The sequence below is a fragment of the Coloeus monedula genome (genome assembly GCF_965178545.1).
Source record: "Coloeus monedula genome assembly, chromosome: 3".
Lineage (NCBI taxonomy): Eukaryota > Metazoa > Chordata > Aves > Passeriformes > Corvidae > Coloeus > Coloeus monedula.
The window spans coordinates 116,825,138-116,846,114 of NC_138783.1; the positions used below are offsets into that span (position 1 = coordinate 116,825,138).

Consider the following 20,977-nt stretch of genomic DNA (forward strand, 5'->3'; position numbering starts at 1 on the left):
AGGAGGGCTGGTCCTGTGGGCACCTGACCCAAAACCCCAGATACTGCAGAGGGTTCTGCAAGCTGGAAGTTGGTTATGACAAGTGATTTTCCCAAGGCCATGGGGGAAGAAGTTCTAGGAAGTTTCCCTCTGGCTTTGGGCTCACAGGGGTGCTGGGGAAATGCACACTTTGTCCTGAAAGCAATGTTCCTCAGATGTGGTTTAGTCAGCTCTTATCTGCTCACATAAGTTTTTATTATTGTTAATCTTTGGCGTACTCACATCAGCTTTCCTCATGCGTCAGGTATTCCCTTGGAGGCGCTCAAAACTGTTGCTTTTTACTAATCAGATCAACTCACTAAAGTGGTGGCCAGAGACATTTTTCACATTATTTCCACGCAGGCATTACCTTTTAAAAAATTTCCCTGCGATTTGTCACCAAGGCATCGTTACCTCTGCTGTTTTCATGGAATTCAGAATCCGATTGTTTAGTCTACGTAAAGCAGGGAAAACGAGGGGGATCCTGTGCCTTTAATGTTGTTTATAACGGTTGGACAGAGCTTGTCAGGTGAAGGTTAATTGCTCTCCAGTTAAAGCAGTTCTCTGCACAGATGGGTTATCAGGGCTGAACACTCGTTACAAGATTAATCTCGTTTCCGACAAGACTTCCCTTTCCTCCAACTGATTTTTGCTCAGCCATTGGACCTGTCACCAGCCGTTAAGAGAAGGGTGGGTTACCTCTGGGATATTAATGCCTGCGAGCAGTGAAACAATGCAGAGTGTGTGTCATATCGGCGGGGAACATCTTTAGGAGACAGCACATTTCAGAGCTCTTCTGAAGGTCGAGATTCATAAACAACAGAAACAATCAGGAGCGTTTGTGTTAACCCTCCTCGTGGACACAAACTCGTAGGCTTCTTTTTTGTGTCCCTCCTCTTCTCTTTGGACCTGTTTTTTTAGGTCCAAAAGTGTATTTTTGGTGACAATTTTAGCCAACAAAGCACCCCTGGCGAGATGTGGAACCCAAGATGCTTCTGTCCAGTCGATTGATGGAAGAGGCCTTCAGTTCATGCTTAAGTGAGAGGAAATACATCATGGTGACCACTCAAAGAAATCCAACCTTTGGGAGTTTTTTCTTGGGCTCGAAGCAAACCTGTTGAATTTTCCACTTTTTCCAAGCTGGGGTATTTCAGAACTGGATGCACTGTATCCAATGGGCTACAGAGGTATGAGGTGGATGTAAAGTGAGAGGAGAACCAGGTGCATCGTGTTCTTAGCACAATATTGCCTTTCTAGCCAAGGCTGCAGCAGCTCTGCCAGTCCAGGCTCATCCTGAGCATTTGGATGGACTGAGTTCAAGGAGGCTGCGGCACGAACACGAAAGTCTCGCTGGATTTTTTGGGTTTATTTCAGGAGTTCTGATACAACCAAAATAACACAACTTGGCAGAAGGCTCTGGCTGCCAGGTTTCTTCCATGCAGCTTTAGTCAGTAAATTCCAAAACACTAAACAAATATTCAAGGCAACAAACAGGGTAGCTCTGATGTTTCCTCCGAGTTTCCTGTCCTGGCTTGGGATCAGCTCCATCCTGCCGATGGTGCTGAGTCTCTCCATTGACTTCTGTGAACTTTGAGTCAGGCTGGGTTGTCCCAGCCAAGAAATCAGCTCTGTGGAGGGTCGTGGGCTGCACAGCATTCATTGGATGGTTTATTTTTAATTTCTTTTATAAACGTGCAACAAACAAACAAATTATACAAAAAACAAGTTTTGTTAAGAAACATCTATCTACAAGCTTCTGACAATTTCTTAATTTTCTTTTAATCAAGTGGTCTAATAACCTTGCTGCTGAATTCTTAGGGTTTCTCATACTAGAGAGATTAAAAATGCATTTTCCTTTGATTTAGAATCCACAGGGTTTAAGAAAATTTACTTGCTCCAGTTACAAAGCTGAAATGAAAGGTAGACAGGAATGTAACCTCTGGATGTCATCCTCTTCAGCACTGTGCATTCAGAGCCAAAGCAATTCAAGAGAGTGAATTCCATTACTGGTTCTAATAAGATAGGAAAAGTGCATAGTAAATCTTTACAATGCCAACTAAATCACTGGTGCTTTATGCCAAAGGAGGCAAGTTTAGTAGAAAGTTTTTAAATGGGCCAGGCTGAATGATTTTTAAAAGAAGAGAGTCCCTAAGAGGTTGTTAAATCTCTGCTTAGAGCCTTGAATAAGGATCTTGTTTTTCAAGATGCTGATCGAGTTGAGAGTTCCTGCTGTCTGTGCTCATTGGGAATTCAGATGGATTTTTGAAGAGGGAATCTTACACACAATTGGGAATTGCTGTTATGCCACTTACCTGATGTGAGAAAATCCCCTCCTTGTCAACAGCACCTTTTTAGAAAGAGTAAAGGAAATTGAAAGTAGTCAGATCTTTTTTTTTCCAAGGAAAGGTTTTGTGTAGCAAAATAATGGAATCTTTAATGTCAGGGTGGTGAGGCCCTGGCACAGAGCAGCTGTGGCTGCCCCTGGATCCCTGGCAGTGGCCAAGGCCAGGCTGGACATTGGGGCTTGGAGCAGCCTGGCACAGTGGGAGGTGTCCCTGCCATGGCAGGGGGGTGGCACTGGATGAATTTTTAGGTCCCTTCCAAGCCAAACCATTCCATGACTCCATGATGATTTGGTTTTCTCACTTAGAATAGGAAGCTTTAGATCCAGACATTGAAAATGAGCTACAAATTCCAAAGCTGTTTGTTGGACAAGTGGGTTGCAGATTTGACAACTGCAACATCTTAAAAAAAACAAACAAACAAAATCACTTAAATAGGTGTTGGAAGTATTTTGAGCTAAAGCACAGTCTATAAAATGTAAATTATTGACTTTAAACTCATTCTGTGCGAATTTTCTCTCCGCAACAGTGCCCAGATGCTTCTTAATTAGCGTGAATGTGAAATCTTACAGAAACACAGAATCACTGAGGTTGGAAAAGATCTCCAAAACAACTCGGTCCCAGCTGTGCCCGATGCCCACCTTGTCCCCAGCCCAGAGCACTGAGTGCCACCTCCAGCCCTTCCTGGGACACCTCCAGGGATGGGCACTCCAAACCTCCCTGGGCAGCTCTTTCCAAGGCCTGAGCTCCCTTTCCATGGGGAAATTCCTGCTGCTGTCCACCCTGAGCCTGCCCTGGCCCAGCCTGAGGCCGTTCCCTCTCCTCCTGTCCCTGTTCCCTGGCAGCAGAGCCCGACCCCCCCGGCTGCCCCCTCCTGTCAGGGACTTGTGGAGAATGACAAGGTCTCCCTTATTTCCTATCTTCAGATTTTCTTCTTTTTCTCCTCACCTTTATCACATACGTAATGTAGCCTTTTATAACCCAGACCAGACCAAATTCAATTTCAAGTATGTTTCTCTTCTGAGCTTGGGCCTTCATAATCCTGTTTTCCTCTTTCACAGAGGTTGTGTTTGGCCTCGATCTCTGTCAGTCTCATCTGCTTCTTGGAGGATGCAATTCTTGCCAGCTCTCACCATTTTTATTGGGAGTCGTGATATTTAGCAACTAAGGGGCAGTTTCTTGAGTTATGTGAATACTTGAAGTCTTCAGTTTTCGCTGATAAAAGGCTCTAGTTCTAAAAATCTTACCTAAAAAGCCAAGGTACAGACCCAAAACACATCGGGTTTAAGTACTTTTTTTCCAAGGCCTGACGTAAAAACTTTCTGGTCATGTTTCTGGCTTGCAAGCTGGGATTCAGATTCAGGTTAAATCTTATTCCTGAAGGTGTTAAGAAATAAAGCTGGCAGCTCAGCCTCTTGGGGAAATGTATTTGCTGTGTAGTGAGTGCCAAAAGCTTCAGCTCATATTTTAAAGCTTGAAAATATTCAAATTTTGCATCATAAAATTGTGATGATACAATCATGAGTAAAGAAAACGCATCTCTATTTATACATTTGTAGAAATTTTCCCTCCAAATATTGCAATTTAGGGGGCTTGGAGGCTTTTATGACACTGGAGAGGACCAGTTAAGGGGCCTCTAGGTTGCTTGAGAGAGGTCAACATTAAGTGGGGTGTCTGTGAGCCCCAAGGCATTGTTTTCCTTTTTTTTTCTCTCCTAATTCTCTGTTTCTTTCCTTAGTGAAAAGAGGAGCAATTCAGAAGGTTGAATAATAAGACAAGTCAAAACGTTGCAAATAGTTTTATATGAAAGTTTCACGGTAGAGGCAGAAAGCAGTGGGATGTGATACTGAAATTAAGGTGACAATAAAAAATGTTATATTTCCTGTCAGTAAAAATATTCAGAATTCACAGTGACATGACCTCAAAAATCATGGAATTTCAGGGAATAATACATATATATTGTTTATCTCATCTGCCTTCTAATTCACAAATCTTTTACTGAAAACAAAAACCAACAGTCTTTTTAGCTGACTCTAGAATTTAGGTTCAGAGGAACCTGAAGTTCAGTAAGATCATGAAAGTTGGCAGCCACCATTGTTAAAAAGGAAGCTTGATAAATCCTCAGAATTAACTCTTTTGAAATCCTCGTTAAACAGGATTGGGATGATGCTGAAAATGAAATTCCTATGCTTGATAAAGGTGCTAAAACTAGATGCTCTGAAGAAGGAGGAACTTGACTTAAAATCTGATTTAAAATAATCTTCCAACTACTCCATGAACAACTGAAGGAAGAATTACCAGTGCCAGTCAGTGTTGCAAACCAAAGTGAAAGATGGGAAAACAAAATCTGTTGAGGAAGTTCTCGGAGTCATGAAGTGTCCTGAGAAGGGCAAAGTTTTCAGTTTTTTTGGAAGTGTCAGCTTAGTATAGGAGAGACACTATCAGAAAGGAAAAACAAAGTCATTATACTCTGAATTTCCATGGCAGTGAGTATAAACTGTAATCTCCAGTGCTTCAGAGACCATTTTCAATCACCAGGCTTGTTTAAATAAATGAGAATATGGCCAGGCAAAGGAGAACAGAGGCCCAAACTTCCAAAACAAGTCTAGATTTGCAAACAAAGAAGTGCTATGGCAGCTCTCTCTCTATGCAGAACAATGCCTCAGTTACCCTTGAGTTTCTCAGATTCCCTGGCTGACTGTTTAATTCCACACCTTGCCAGTGCTCCAGCCACCAGCAGAACCCTCCAGTGTCACAGAGTTCAGCCTAGTTTTAATCATTAATGGTCTTTTCTTCACCAGATTTCTTTGATCTCATTTTGCACTATTTCGTCTCTTCCTGTGTTTTCTTTTTCACTCAGATTGCAATTTCTTTGCTTTATTTAATCCTCAGTTGCCCTCAACTTCTAAACACACATTTCCAGAGGACAGAGCTGGTTTTACACTGTTTGTCTCTCTTGGAGAGGGACTTTTCACAAGAGATGGAGGGCCAGGAGCCAGGGAATGGCTTCCCAGTGCCAGAGGGCAGGGCTGGATGGGAGATTGGGCAGGAATTGTTCCCTGGCAGGGTGGGCAGGCCCTGGCACAGGGTGCCCAGAGCAGCTGGGGCTGCCCCTGGATCCCTGGCAGTGCCCAAGGCCAGGCTGGACATTGGGGCTTGGAGCAGCCTGGCACAGTGGGAGGTGTCCCTGCCATGGCACTGGATGATTTTTGAGGTTCTTTCCAACCCAACCCATTCCATGATTCTGTGGTCCTCACACAACCATCTTACACCCCTTTCCAGCAGAAACACAGCTCACCCAACTTGGCAAATTCAAGTCTTGTTGAAATGTTTCTGACAGTACTTTGCTCATGTGGGAAAATCTTTCCCTCTGAATAATGAAAACAAGGGAAGAAAACGGCCCCAAATGTATAATCAGCAGCATGTTTTTTACTCCTGTTTTTGCTGGATGGGACATTTTGGCTTTTTTGATTCCATGTGGTGGGTGCTGACTCTGGCAGAGGACTGGGAGAGAGAATTTTCAGTTGCATGCACAGATCCTCACCGTGACGGGAAGAAAATCACTCTATTTTCAGAAACAGCTGGTTTATTTCCACGTCCCCATCTAAGATACTTTCTTTGTGATTTTCAGAGCTTTTCTGTTTCCCACAGAATTTTCATTAATAGCCTTTAAGAGCTTTTCATCTGACAAAATGGGATGTTATTCTGCTCAGCTGCTAAAATTGCATGGGCTGCCACTAAGCTCAGTTAATGATGAAGTTGTTCTGGTGCTTTGAGAAATATCTATTAATTAGATGCACTTAGCTCTTATTTGCAAATAGTTCTATTTATGGCAATAGAAGTGCTCAAATAAAAGATAAATTTGGAATGCAGAATTTTTAGCTGCCAAGTTTTAAAATGAGCGGTGTGGTTTTCATTGCAAAGATTGATGATTTCACTGACACCTCAAAAATACTGTAAAAATTAGAAAAATATCCTGAGAGGTGTTCCTAGAAATACAGAATCAGGAGCTCTGGACTTTGAAATAAATAAGAACTAATTTTTCAAATAACTGACTTAAAAATATCCTTGTGCATATCACCAGTATAATATTTAATGTACTCAGCATGCAAAACCTATCTGTGGAAAAAGTAGAATGCAAGAAGATGTGGCAGGAATTTTAAATGTTTCTAGCAAACATTTTCTCCACAGTTGTGTGTGAAGCCTGAAGCTTCAGAGGGTCATAAACAGCTTTAAAACACGCCTGGACAGTGATGAAATACTCAACATGAGGAAGCAAAAAGTTTTACTGAAGCTTTAGATCTGTTTTCCATATTCTTACAAAAGAGTTGGTTTCTAAAGATCTGTTTTAGATTTCAGTCTCACTGGAAGTACCTTATAAGAAAGCTTTTATATATTTAAAAGACATTCTGAAGAGTCAGAGTTCTCCTGATAAAACCAGTAAAACGTTTCTGCTGACTCTGATGGAGCAAAATGAGTTTTGCTAATTGTTTTGGTACAATTAGTGTGTGAAATCCTCAACAATCTGTGTTTGGCTGGCTGAAAATTCACAGTCTTGAGAAATTGATGCTTTGAACAGGTGCCCGATTCAGACATAGAAGAAAGATGGAGGGGGACTCTTTACAAGGGCCTGGAATGACAGGACAAGGGGGAATGGCTTCCCAGTGCCAGAGGGCAGGGCTGGATGGGAGATTGGGCAGGAATTGTTCCCTGGCAGGGTGGGCAGGCCCTGGCACAGGGTGCCCAGAGCAGCTGGGGCTGCCCCTGGATCCCTGGCAGTGCCCAAGGCCAGGCTGGACATTGGGGCTTGGAGCAGCCTGGGACAGTGGGAGGTGTCCCTGCCATGGCAGGGGGTTGGAATTAGATGATCTTTAAGATCCCTTCCAACCCAAACCTTTGCTTTTCATTCCCCATTCTTCAGGCTTTTCTCTTCACCTTCATTCCACTTCTTGCCTGCCATGTGTAGTAGCCTTTCATTATTTATTATTTTCTGGTCATTCAAATTGAAAAAATAACCTCTGGCACAACTGTGATAGTCACATTGGTCACACTTTGCATTTAACTTGGGCTTTGTATCTATTTCCCTCAGCTTGTGTCTCTTCTGTGTTAGCTACAAGCATTTTCTGACAAGAGCTGCCTATTCCTTTGCCTTAGTTCTGTGCCCAAGACAGCAGAGTCCATTTATTTCTTGCATTTAGCACTGCATAAAATTCGTGGTTAGTAAATAGTAAATACTTTTGAGGCACTGGAAGAGTCCTTTTTGCTGCAGAATCATGGCAGTTCAAGTAAAAGTCCACAGTAGGAAGTCAGCATGTTGTGACATCAGTGTTGCCCCACATCTCCCTCTCTGCAGAGTGCACCTTTCATGGTAATGCCAGGTCTCACTGACAAATGGTTGTGTTTGGGTTTTTATTGCACTGACTGCAACATCTGTGGGTTTGCATCTTTTATCAACAGAAAAAAAGAAAGGAACCACATTTTTGTCTTTCATTTACTGAAGCTGTGTCTCCCCACCCAAAGATTTCAAAGCTGGTCAGATTCTTGATTTCATGGATTCATAGAATAGTTTGGGGTGGAAGGAACCTTAAGATCATCTAGTTCCAACCCCCTGCCATAGGCAGGGACACCTCCCACTATCCCAGGTTACTCCAAGCCCCAATGTCCAGCCTGGCCTTGGGCACTGCCAGGGATCCAGGGGCAGCCCCAGCTGCTCTGGGCACCCTGTGCCAGGGCCTGCCCACCCTGCCAGGGAACAATTTCTTCCTAATACCTAATCTAACTTTACCCTCTTTCAGTCTAAAGCCATTCATTCCCCTTTGTCCTATCACTGCATATCCTCATCAAAAGTCCCTCTCCAGCTCTCCTGGAGCCCCTTCAGGCCCTGCAAGGGGCTCTGAGCTCTCCCTGGAGCCTTCTCTCCTTCAGGTGAGCACCCCCAGCTCTCGCAGCCTGTCCCAGAGCAGAGGGGCTCCAGCCCTGGGATCAACTTCATTACTTCCTCTGGCCTCTCTCCAGCAGCTCCACGTCCTCCCTGTGCTGGTCCCAGGGCTGGGGCAGCTCTGCAGGTGGGCTCTCACCTGAGCACAGGGGCACAGGGGCACCATCCCAATCCCTTCCCTGCTGCCCACACTGGGGGATCAGCCCAGGGCACGGTTTGGGGAAGGGTATTCCAATTGTGTTGATTCTACACAAGTTTTTTTCTCACTTGAATAATCCTCAAGGACAAAAAGGCTGAAATGATTTGTTCCTTCCTTACTTTTATTCCTGCAAATACAGAAAGAGGTTTTTAAACTGTCATGGTAACATTTATCATTTTTTTATCACACGTGTCTCGGTGAGTGGTTTTTATTCCTGTGGGAGCTCAGTGCATGGATTTTCTTGGTCTACTGAACAGCAGGAGCATTGGAGATTGCTCAGGTCAGCCAGGAACTGAATGAACAAGCTCATCTGGTTTTCCCTTCTTACCAAACAACATCGATCATTTCGCTTTATTTAGTCCATGCTTTCATTTTATTAGATTGCAGAGAAGCATAAATGGGGTCTGTTTACATTCCTTACCGATTCAACTTGAAATGCAGACCAAGTATGGCTTGAGGAGTCTATAAAAAGATGGGGCAGTTTCTGGCTCTCAGACATGTAAAGGTGTTCCTGGAAGCTCCAGACCCCGAGCGCAAATCAGTTAAGCCTCCTCGACGATTTTGAAACCTCGAATCCTTTGAAATAGTTGGCAACCTGCCTGTTGCATATTTACAGTTACACAACTCACAGCTCTTCCCCTCTGTGACTTTTAAAAGTTCCTCCCTCTTTTTTTCTCCAGGTCCCCTGGCAGCATCACAGCAGCTCCTCTGCCTCCCTCCCGCTCTTCCCCGCCTTCCCCCAAGCCCTCCTCCCCTTTATCTCTCTCTCTCCTTGGTATGGCACATTGTTCTGGGGAAATGGGTTGTTTTGAGTTCACACTTTGTTTTCCTGCTGTTTTTCTGGGAAGCTGGACGTGGCACGAAAGATATGGGAACAGCTTGTAGGAAATGGGTTTGTTTGGGGAAACAATAAAAGAGAAACAGCCTGCAGACCTCTCTACCTCTCCTGTGTGTTGGAAGGCTGGATTACAGTATGTAAAGACATTTTGGGGGTCATTTTTCAACTCAGACCAAAGAAAAGTAAATAAAAATTTTACCTTTTAGCATATCTTAAGCTTTTCATCCACCCAGCTTCATTTCTTGTAGCAATGTGTATTAGACACCTCTTAGTGAGATGTGGGGAAAACCATCCTAAAGGTTTCTATTGCTGTGGTAAATGCAGATCTCACCATTCTGGACAGGAGATTCTCTTCATTTGCAATGGACGTTCTCAGTTCACTTTTTCATCAGTGGCAGCAGCTGATCTTTCTTGTCCTTCTGGAGCTGAAGTTGGTGCTGTTGCAAAAACCAGTCAATGTCAGAGCTGCAGGGCCTGGTTCTTGACTGGTAACTTAGGTAATCACTAGTTTGGAAGAAATATTGCCACAAGGAAAAGCTGCAGGATTTTTCTTGCCACCACATCAAAGATATTGCCACGTGCATTTTCCTTTTCTTCTTCACGTGTAAAATTAAAAATGGGCCACAACCTGTTTCTGCTGCATGTGAGATTCAGCAGAGAGCCACAAGCTCATACAATCATAGAATGATTTGAGTTGGAAGATAAAGGTTAAATTTGGGAGGCAGATCTCTTAAAAGAAGGAAAAAAGAATGAAACAGTTGAAATTTTTTCTGAAATAATTGTTTCTATTTCGTGATTCTGGATTGAAGATTTTATTTAGAAAGACATTCCTTAAATAAAGTAATAACTTAGTTTAAAAGCAAAAGCACAGGTGTAAATGGGATTGGATTTTTTTTTTTTTTTATTCACAAAGCAATTTGGTTTGTGTGCATGTGAAGGTTTCTTTTTGGGATGGTTCTGTTTTGATTGATTTGGGGACAAACAAGGAACATTCACTTCAGCCTTTTTCTGCCATAGGTATGAAACAACATTTTTTTTATAATCCATTGGTTTGGCTACTTCTCTAACTGCAATATAGCAAAAACAATACCAGTCTGTTGGACTGATTGGAGTTAATATTTGAGCTGAAACAGCAATATCTTTATTTTATACTGCTTCAGCAGAGCAGGTTAAATATCCTTAAAGAAAAGCAGGCACTTAACTTTATTGCTGTTTTACTAAACCCTCTCCTGTGGGAGTCTTTGCACCCAAAGAAATGACTTAATGCTGTGACATTCAACCCCGTGTTAATTTCATTAGTCATGTTTTGTGGCAGATGACTAAAATAATGTGTGCAGAAGTATGAATCAAGATATTCATTATAAACAATTATAGGAAAGTATGCTGGGCTATACACTGCAAAGGTTATCGTGACAGGAAGTCATATTTTACATACACAGTGGGCATATTTGGAAAGTTCATTCTGAATTTAGAAGGATTACCCATCTGAGCAATATTCCATATGCTCCTGAAATGGGGAATACCATGAGAGGCATGTAATACCACATATATATATATCTCCAGTGTATACATGGGAGCTCCAGAATAAAAGGTGTCTGAGGAAAAGGAAGGGGCAATAATGTAAACAAAAGATTTTCTGCTCCAATGCTGTGCAAAAATGGAGAGCACTGCTAACAGAGTAAATTTTTTTAAAGCACTAGAAATTTGTGGTTTAATTCCAGTTGTCTAATGTGGAGAAGTCAGTAAAATATATGGAATTATAGAATCATGGAATGGTTTGGGTTGGAAGGAACCTCAAAAATCACCTTGTTCCAACCCCCTGCCATGGGCAGGGACACCTTCCACTGTCCCAGGCTGCTCCAAGCCCCAATGTCCAACCTGGCCTTGGGCACTGCCAGGGATCCAGGGGCAGCCCCAGCTGCTCTGGGCACCCTGTGCCAGGGTCTGCCCACCCTCCCAGGGAACAATTACATCAAGACAAAATACACTTCGAAGTGAATAAAAACATACATACAAATAAAGATGGCTTGAGCAGCATTTGCCAAAGGTTTCAAGCAAGGAGATTGCTAAGAGTTGAATGTGCTCAATGCTCTCTAAACAGGAAAGTGAGAGTTTTAAATACATATGAAGGCAAACACAGGGGATCATCTGAGATTTGCCAGCGTGCTGCTGGTTAGACTTGGGAACACACCCAGCAGACACCCTTTTGTTTTCCTGTGATCTCCTTGGGGTTGGGACTATTTGGAGCTAAGACTGCCCTGTAAGTGCAGGCTTTCCAGCAGGAAGGTGAGTGACCCCCTCATGACACAGCCACGCTCACCCTCGTGTGTGCACGTGCACAAACACCACGCACAGACCCTGCAGGGAAGTGATGGGTCACCGAGGAGCTCAGCTCGTGGCCTCCATCCAAGTGTTATTTCCCTCACGCTCTCAGGCATTCCTAAAAAACTAAGCTTCATTGGAAAGGAAACTTGTTCAGATGCATTTTTTCAGGCTTCCTCAATGCCATGGCTGTAAAGATCTCGTCATTCCTTCCCATGTATTTCTAATCATTTTGCTGATGAGCTTGTCCTTGGCACATGCTATGCTTTAGAGAAAGGTATTTTAATACCTGAGTTATTTTTACTTAAAAATTGCTCAGAGATGGAGAGTGGGATTCTCTAAAAATGTGCATGTGTACATATACTTGAGTGTGTGTACGTGCATATGTGTATATATATATATTACATATATAAAATAAGAGTACATAGTTATATATAAAATATATCTATGGTGGGTCAGCCCACCACAGTGAACAAATATTGAATGTAGTAGAACAAATTATAAATGTAATGTATAATCTTGTAGTTTTCCTTAGATGCTAGGGAAAAGAGTTGCAAATGTTACCATAACACTGCACAAATCTTTCGAATAAGGCTAAAATAATAATGTTAAAAATTATCTCAGTAAAATTGAGGGTAGTACGAGCAAAGCCTTTAATGCTGGGCAGGAGACTAACTCTGATTAACACACAGTAACTTTTGAAGAAACTTCAGCTGAACTGCTGGGGCTGCCCAAGATGCAAAGGATTTTAAGAGGGAGCAAAAAATGGTTAAGATTGATGGTTTAGAATGGAATCAGTGCCTTGTTTTAGGCTTTATTTTGGTCCCAAGACTCTTTCCCAAGGTTCTTTCCCAATATCATTTTGTTCTGTTAGTTCCTAGCAGGTGTTGTGTGCAGCCTGAGTTCCCTTCCTATCGGGCTCTGGGCCACTTTACAAACCTGCAACCTGCTTTGCCAAACAAACTTCTGCTGGAAAGGTTGCTGAAAAAACACTCAGATGTTTGTATTTTTTAACAAAGCAGAAGGTTGGCTGCTCCTTCAGATCAATACAGTCCTGTACTAGAAAAGCAAGGTAGCAGCAACAGGCTAGCCCTCGGCTGAGATAAAAGTTAAAGAGTTCTACATCCAAGTTTTCCCAGTTTTCTAGGCATTTTGAAGGCCTAGAAGTTAACAGCCAAGCATGAAGGAGCAAAAAACTCCAAGCTTTCAAAGTTCGTAATTGACAATACTCTCAAGATGAAAAGGGGAAAAGTCTATTGTATTGACTGAAAAAAATAGTCATTCAAACTTCGTTGCTCGAGCTCTTTCCATGGATGGAAGTGCTAAAATAAGCATACAAAGCTACAGTTTCTTTTAAAAAGCAATATATTGTATACAATATACAATCTGCAGGATATATTTGTATTGTTTCCAGCCCTGGTGATTTAAGGTTGACATAATCATTCAGGAATACGTATTCTGATCATTGTGCTGCTCCAACACTGCAGCCTCTTCATTCAGCTCCTGGTGCTGCTGATAAAACCCGGTGTTGCCTCAGTGTTTAAGTAATTTTCCAGCACTTTGCTTGTGCAGGAGAAGAATTTTGAGGTCTGCTTTAGCTCAGGAGCCTGGTGCAGTTCTTTGGTGGTTGTGCATGGGCAGAGCTGCTTCCAAGCAGCTTGAGGCCCACTCAGGTGTTGAGATGGTTGAAACAGGTGCAGGGTGGAAGTTTTCATCTCTGTAACATGTATAAAAGAGTTTCCTACTTCCCATCTTAAATCTTGGTTTGGGATTAAATTATTCACTTGCACTTTGCTGTCAGATAAAAATGAAATAATTGATTGTGAAATGGCAATTCTTCAAATCAGGTGTTCGTGCCTGCTCTGGAAGTTACTCTAATCAATGTGATAATTATAGTGTGTGAAATTCAGGGTAGTCCCAAACACAGCACACAGCTAGGCATGAGGGAGATATGTTTTCTAAGACTGATTTTTAGTAATTCCAACCAAAGTTTCACCATCTGCAATAACGGAATGGTGATTTTTTTATTTTCTGAAGCACTTGGAGACGTGGAGTTGAATGGCTCATGCTGCAAATATTACCTTATGGTTTGCTGACATTTCAGGAATGACTGTTTATTAGAAATTGTGATAAGGCACCAGGGCCTGCATTTGAATTTATAGTATTTCAGAGTTTGTTCGTTAAGACACAAAATATTAAGCCTTTGGGCTTAGCCATGAGGCCTCTGTTCACGTTACCAGTGAAGTCAAAGTTACGCAAAGAGGGCTGCAGGATCAGGCCTCAAACATCTGCTGCCGTTTCCCAGAATTGAATCCAGCCTGCAATTTCATAACATCAACTTGATGGATGCTTGATTATTCCTTTTTTCAAGTGGGGCTCCAAACATCCTTGTATTTTTCTCAGCAAGAGGTGAGGAGAGCTGATAAGTGGCAGCACCGGGCCTGTGTTTGGATTAACACGGAGTCTCCAAGTGCTCCCTGAAAGGAGGTGGAGGATGTTGGCTGAGCTGGCAATCGGATTCTCATGGGTGGAGGTGAGGACAACATCTGTCTTTCCTATCTTGTACTTGCCAAGGCTTTTTGTTGTTCCTGAACTCTCCTCATGAATATAATATGTGGGTTTTTGTCTGATCTAATGAATCCAAGACTCAGAGATTTAGAAGGAAAACATATTCCAGATGTGTGTTGTAATTCCTGACTCAGGTGACTGCATTTTAAGCAGTAACCTTTTCCAGTATGTTCCCCACACCATGTTGAATATCTTCCTTCTGCAAATGGTCAGGAGAGACTTGTACAAGCATCATGATTAATAAGCTACAGCAAGGCTAAAACATCAATCATTTGCCTTTTGTTTCACCCGGTTGCTGCTGGATGCAATGAACCCAAGGCTCAAAGGCTTGGCTTTGGAGCAGGGCTGCAAATTTAGGCTCTTTAAGCAGTTCAACCCCAGCTTGTTTCCTCATGCAGTGGTGCCTGTTGCAGACGTGAGCAGAGTCTCAGACTGGAAGAGTTCCCGCTGCTCAGGGAGGTTCTGGTGTCCAGCCTCCCTGTGCTCTCTGTTCCAGCCTGGAAATGACATTCCTGGCCTGTTTGAAATTAGCTTTTCTCTCCAGATGAACAGCTTCCTAGAGCATCAGAAGAGGCAGTCTGAGGGAGGATAGGTAGAAGAGCAGCAAGCAAGAAGAGTGATTTGGTCAAATCTTGTGCTCTGTGTGCTCCCCCTCTCCACTCTCACCTGTCCTTTCTTTCAGTGACAGCTGTAATTCAATTTACAAAGCTTCAACAACAAATGTTATCAGGTATACAAGGGGATACCCAGAGCACTAAAGCATGGAAACCCTTAAGGAGCTAATTGCACAGCCTTAATGAAAACAATCTTCCCTCAGAAAACGCAGCTCCTCTCCAAATGTGACTGTTTATTAGAAAGTTTTAACATCTGCAAAACACACGCTGGTGTGTTACAATTAATGCTCATAATAAACAGTTTGGTGAAAGTTTTCGTATAACAGCTTTTGTTCTAATTTAGAATGAAAGTAAGTTGCAGTATGTCAGAATTCTTTTTAGAACAGAGAGCTTTTTCTGACCAACTGTAGACATCTGAGAAGTGATAAGAAACAGCCCATGTCTGAATGGATTGTGGCTGTGGGGAGGTCAAAGCTTGTGCTTATCTATGGATTACCATGAAATCAGATTAGAGAAGAAGGTAAAATATGTTTACATCTTTGAGGAGAAATATTATGAAACTGGTGTCAAAAAATAGATGATATAAACGTAGTGCATATGGCAATGTTAATTAAAAGTTCTTTATTGCAGTGTTGTTGCAAGCCAAGGGTAACAGGTCCTTTTGGGAGTGTGGGAATGCTGTCTGAACAAGCAAAAAATGCATTTTATTTCTGTAGCATCTCAGTGTACAACAAGAGTTGTTGCTGTGTTTGTGTCCCCTCATTCATCCTCCTCCTTGGGTGCACTTCTTGCCCAAGCCCCAATGTCCAGCCTGGCCTTGGGCACTGCCAGGGATCCAGGGCCAGCCCCAGCTGCTCTGGGCACCCTGGGCCAGGGCCTGCCCACCCTCACAGCCAAGGATTTCTTCCTAAAATACAATATAAACTTGCCCTCCTTCAGTTTAAAACCATTGCTCATGAAAACAAAACCAGTTCACAGTTTAAAACCATTGCTCATGAAAACAAAACCAGTTCACAGTTTAAAACCGTTGTCCATTCTAATCCCTGGGTTAGAGTGGCATCCAAATTACTTTAAAATCCTGCTGCTATCCCTCAGCCCAAGCGAATTCTGCTGCACAACCACACACCTTATTGTCTTGTGTAGCCATTTCTTAAGTTTGACCAAACTTTAGGGGAAAAAAAAGTCTTTGTCCTTAGTTCCTGACATTGCATTTAAAGGAGAGGGCAGCTTGCATGTGCTTTCATGATGGGAACTACTTCAATCACATTTCCTGTAACTTCATGCTTCTAGGCCAAGTAATCTTGCATTTGATTAAGTAAACACCTTTGTCCTAATGACTTTATGCCTACTTTAAAGGCGTTGCTGTACCTATTGTTCTACAGATTTGTCAGTCTGTTATTCTTTTTCTTTTTTTAAACTTATCAGTGAAGTGTAAGTCAAAACCAAATAGTGAAATCGTTTTGTTCTTTTATCATTAGTACAGAAAGTCCAAGAGAGAAGCCAGGTTTGGCATAGTACGAGCCATTAAAATATAAAAGGAATATAGTGAAGGAACACGGGTTTGTTTGGGTTTTGTGGGGAGGGGGGTTTTGCTGTGATGTCATGAGAGGAAATATGTGGAGAAAGGAAGATGAAATAAAGAAAATTTGTGTTCAGTATTGACCTCAGATACCAACAGCTCTGCTTCACAGACTTACATGAAAGACCCTTCCCACCTTCTGCTTTAAGCTCCATGTGTTCCTTTCTTCATATCCCTTTATTCCAGACATTAATTACTGGAAATTAAAGGCTTCATTTCTGAGATGCCATGAGAATATGTTACATCATGTGAAATCCAGGAAGATGACCCCATTCACTGCAAAAATTATTGTCACAAAGGTACAAACCTTTGCAAAACTGAAAGAAGCCTGTAATGCATCTATTTTGTAATAATTATTAATGTTTACATTGCTTTATCCCATTTACAGCTTGATGTTGCCAAACTGCTCCAGCAACACCATTAATATGGATGAGAAAAAGAGATTAACATGTAAATGAGTAATGAAAAGCATTTACTAGGAATAGAACTGGCATCCATATGTAATAAAACCTTGCCAAACACTGTCAGTATTAATAGCTTTGTTTACATTTATATGTGGCCAGACCATGCCGCTATTTTTTCATGATGGTGAGTTCTGACAATTTTTGTATTAGATTTCAGGTCCAGGAGCTTGCATTTGCAATTGTAACACAAAACAGATTTTTAAGTCCCTGTATTTAGGAAAGGAATAACCCACACTGCTTTCTGTCAGCTGTTCTAGGACAGCAGTTTGCTGTTGGGGCCTTCCTTTCACAGCTCACAGTTTGGGGGATACCAAATTATGCCCCTTGTCAGACATTCCTGAACAGCTGAGAAATGCTTCCTATTGCTGGGTGCCGTTTCTGTGCTTTTCCCCAGGATGAGCTTCACGGGAGGTTATATCAGGTTGGTTGAGTTCTGGTTGTTCAGCGTCCCTGGGTCTTGCAAGGTCAGTGGATTCAGAAAAGCCTGGGCCAGAAATCCTCACCTTTTAAGTGGCCTAAGTTGATCCCAGGGCTGGAGCCCCTCTGTTCTGGAGCCAGGCTGGGACAGCTGGGGGTGTTCACATGGAGAGGAGAAGCTCCAGGGAGAGCTCAGAGCCTCTTCCAGTTCCTAAAGGGGCTCCAGGAGAGCTGGAGAGGGACTTGCGACAAGGGCTGGAGGGACAGGACACAGGGAATGGCTTCCCAGTGCCAGAGGGGAGGGATGGATGGGATATTGGGCAGGAATTGTTCCCTGGGAGGGTTGGGAGGGGCTGGGATGGAATTCCCAGAGCAGCTGGGGCTGCCCCTGGATCCCTGGCAGTGCCCAAGGCCAGGCTGGACATTGGGGCTTGGAGCAGCCTGGGACAGTGGAAGGTGTCCCTGTCCATGGCAGGGGTGGAACAAGGTGATCTTTGAGGTCCCTTCCACCCCAAACCATTCTGGGATACTCTGATTTAAGATCACCGAGAGGAAGAAGAGGTTGAAGAGGACATAAGGCTGATTCCAGCTTGGGCCATTTTCTTTGGTTGTGCTGACTCCTCAACGTTTTGCAAAGGCTTCGATGGCCAGTGCAGCTTTTGTCACCTAGGAAGGGGTGACCCATGTCCTGCTGTCCTTGCAGACAGGCTGGCCAGGACCAGGGAGGGTGAATGCCAGAGGCTCTCTGACACTCCGTTGTGGAGCTCACATTAATGAGCCTCCACAAAGGGCCCGACCCACAGCAGACAAAGCTGGCAGGAGCTCAGCTATTCCTCCAGAGCCTTCCCAGACCTGTCAGCGAGCACTAACTGATAACCAGCAGGATGGAGTACAGATGAGTGCTATTCAACCAGGGCTGAACTCAGGCTGAGCTTGCTTTGTCCATGAATTTTCCTCCAAAACGTGAAGTTCAAGTCTGTCTCTTGGGCTCATTTATGTTTGTGTTGTTTTGTGTCCTATAGCTGTAGATATTCATACAGCCCTAGGTAATTGGGTTCATATTTCCAACATTTACTGTGCTCCTCAGGAAGTTAAAATGTTTGTACTTTCCCTTGTTAGGCAACATAATGGGCACCCATAGTGCAAGCAGCGTTTGTTGTCATTAGTAATGCCAATAAATAGAAGCCCCTTTTTTTCTTGTTGTTGTTTACATTTACACTTACCCTAAATATCCATAAATTAACTTACATTAGGTGGAGTCATCTTTAATAGGAACCAGAAAAATGTACTTTGTTTCACTTGTGTGGGGGAGGAGAAGAAATAAATCCATTATATAGTGCTTGATGCCTGTTTTGAAAAGGTCCATTAGTTAATGGTTTACAAAGTAAAACAATGTTATATTTTCAATCTGTATCAGCTTTCTCCTGTGTAACTCACACTAGTGTATTTACTAGAGCTAAGTCTTCCAAAATTAACATTTTGTTACATGTTTTTCGTCTCATGGATTGGGGCAGAAAAGAGGGAACTGTGCATTCAGTAGTGTCAGGTATGGGATGTATTGTAATCATCTGGCCAGGCTGTGTTTGTGCATAAATATATTTAGTTTGGGGGTTTTTTTCCTGAAAAACTCTAATGGACTGCTGAGAAAGAACTCTTTATTTTCCTTCCAGTGTAACATTTTCTTTTTTTATTTCTTATTACATGATCCCTTCTACTTTACTATCAAAGCACATCAAGTTCCCTGCTGTCTCTCAGTGGAGCCAGGGAAGAATCTTTGGGGAACAAGGGACCAGTGGCCATCTCCCCCCATACCTCCTTGGTCTGCAGCTTTTCCCAGAAAAAGCTGATCAGAAAAGCTTCAGACCACCAAGAGCAAAGGTTTCTGGCATGAGAGGCATGGCAAAAAGGAGAGGTGTTATTCTGGCATGCTTTTTGTCTCACAGAACCAAAGAGGCAGAGGTAGCTGGTTGCAGGTTGGTGGGAGAGTGTGCAGAACACGGAAGGAAGGATGGTAACTGAGGAGTCACTGGGAGCAGCCTAGTGGTGATCTTTGCACTCAAATGACATCGGAAAATCAGCAGTAAAAAAGTGCAGATCACTGCCTGAACTCTGTGATTCAGTCATGAGTCTCAGGGCACTTGGAGGGCCTGAGATCCCATTCCCCAAGCCCGGGGATTTAGGGGTGATCTCAGTTTTCACGAGCAGTAAGAAGCCAGAAGTGCTGTCCCCACCTTTGCAGTTGCAGAGCAAACTGTGAATATTAACAGAGTGCCCCCCAAGGGCTCACAAACCAGGTGGATAAAAAGAAGGAGAAATGTAGAATCACAGAATATTCTGGGGTCAAAAGAAGCCCACAGGGGTGGAATCCAGCTCTTACCCCTGCCTAGGACATCTGCAAGTCACACCATGGGCCTTAAAATGAACAAACACTGATTTTTAGGGCAGCATGTGACTGCTGGAGCTCAGCAAAGCCCTCTTCCAGCAGCCAGGGAGGGTGGGAGCCTGCAGACAGCCACCCACCCTCCCAGAGCTGGGGAACTCCCATCCCTTTTCTCTCTCCCTTCTCCTCTGCTGACAGGACCACGCGGTTCTGGCCGTCAGCAGCAGATCTGGCAGGAGCACAGCCCACACACGCTGCCTCACGGAGCTCCCTGCCCCGAGTCTGGCTCACGATTCCCCCCACCCTCTGATCCTTGGCCCCCACACTCGCAGCCATGGCCAGCTGGCCCAGCCTCCCCCTCGGCTGCTGTCGGCCCCCGGGCTCACACGGAGCCTCTCGCCCACCCAGAGCTGGGGATTGTCCCCACAATGGCAGGGAGGAGGTGCTGGCCTCACCCGTGCTCCATTCCGTGCCACAGGGCCAGGGTGGCAGGATGGAGTCACACAGGGGGTTACTGTCTTTTCACAGAGTCACTGAGGCTGGAAAAGCCCTCCCAGCCCATCCAGTCCAAGCTGTGCCCCATGCCCACCTTGTCCCCAGCCCAGAGCACTGAGTGCCACCTCCAGCCCTTCCTTGGGCACCTCCAGGGATGGGCACTCCAAACCTTCCTGGGCAGCTCCTTCCAGTGCTTGAATTTGCACCCTTATGCACTTTGTCCACCCTAAGTGGCCCCTGGAGAGGGGGAATTTCCTCAGAATTCTGCTTTTGGAGGGTGCCCCCCGAGTCTGTGAACTGCTGGAGGACAGTGGGAGTGTGGCAGCTTAGACCTGCTCTCGTGGCTGGGGAGCCTTATCTCGGGTGGGATGTGTCCCTTAAGGAGTTTCAGCTCTTCCCACATTTTCTGATGGATGTGGTTGCCACAGCACCACCCCAAGCCTGGCCCAGGCACTGCCTTGCTCACAAAACTCAACTCCAGATAGCACAGGGAAGGAATTGGTGCCAGCAGGAATGCTTGGCAGTGGGGATAGAGGGTGACTGTCCATCCCTCTGGTGTCTGTCTGGTCTCCAGACAGACATGGTGACAGCTCTCCCCCACCACTGAGGGAGCTGATGGGCCCTGCAGCCCTCAATGGCCATAACCCCAGTGCTGCCACAAAGAGGGTGGGAAGCCCTTCCCACAGCTCTGGAGTGGGATTTCTACCAGGAAGAGTTGCCATGAGAGGGAGGGAGGTGGCTGGTGTGCATGATGTCCCTGGATTGGAGGTTGTGCCCAAATGTCTCAGCTCCTGGTTCAGAAA

At 44.0% G+C, this 20,977-nt stretch overlaps 1 protein-coding gene across 2 annotated transcripts in view; it reads left to right on the forward strand.

Moving 5' to 3' along the window:
• Positions 1–20,977, forward strand: part of ERG (ETS transcription factor ERG) — a 58,585-nt gene that overhangs the window by 7,341 nt on the left and 30,267 nt on the right. The gene's annotated exons all lie outside the window — the stretch shown is intronic.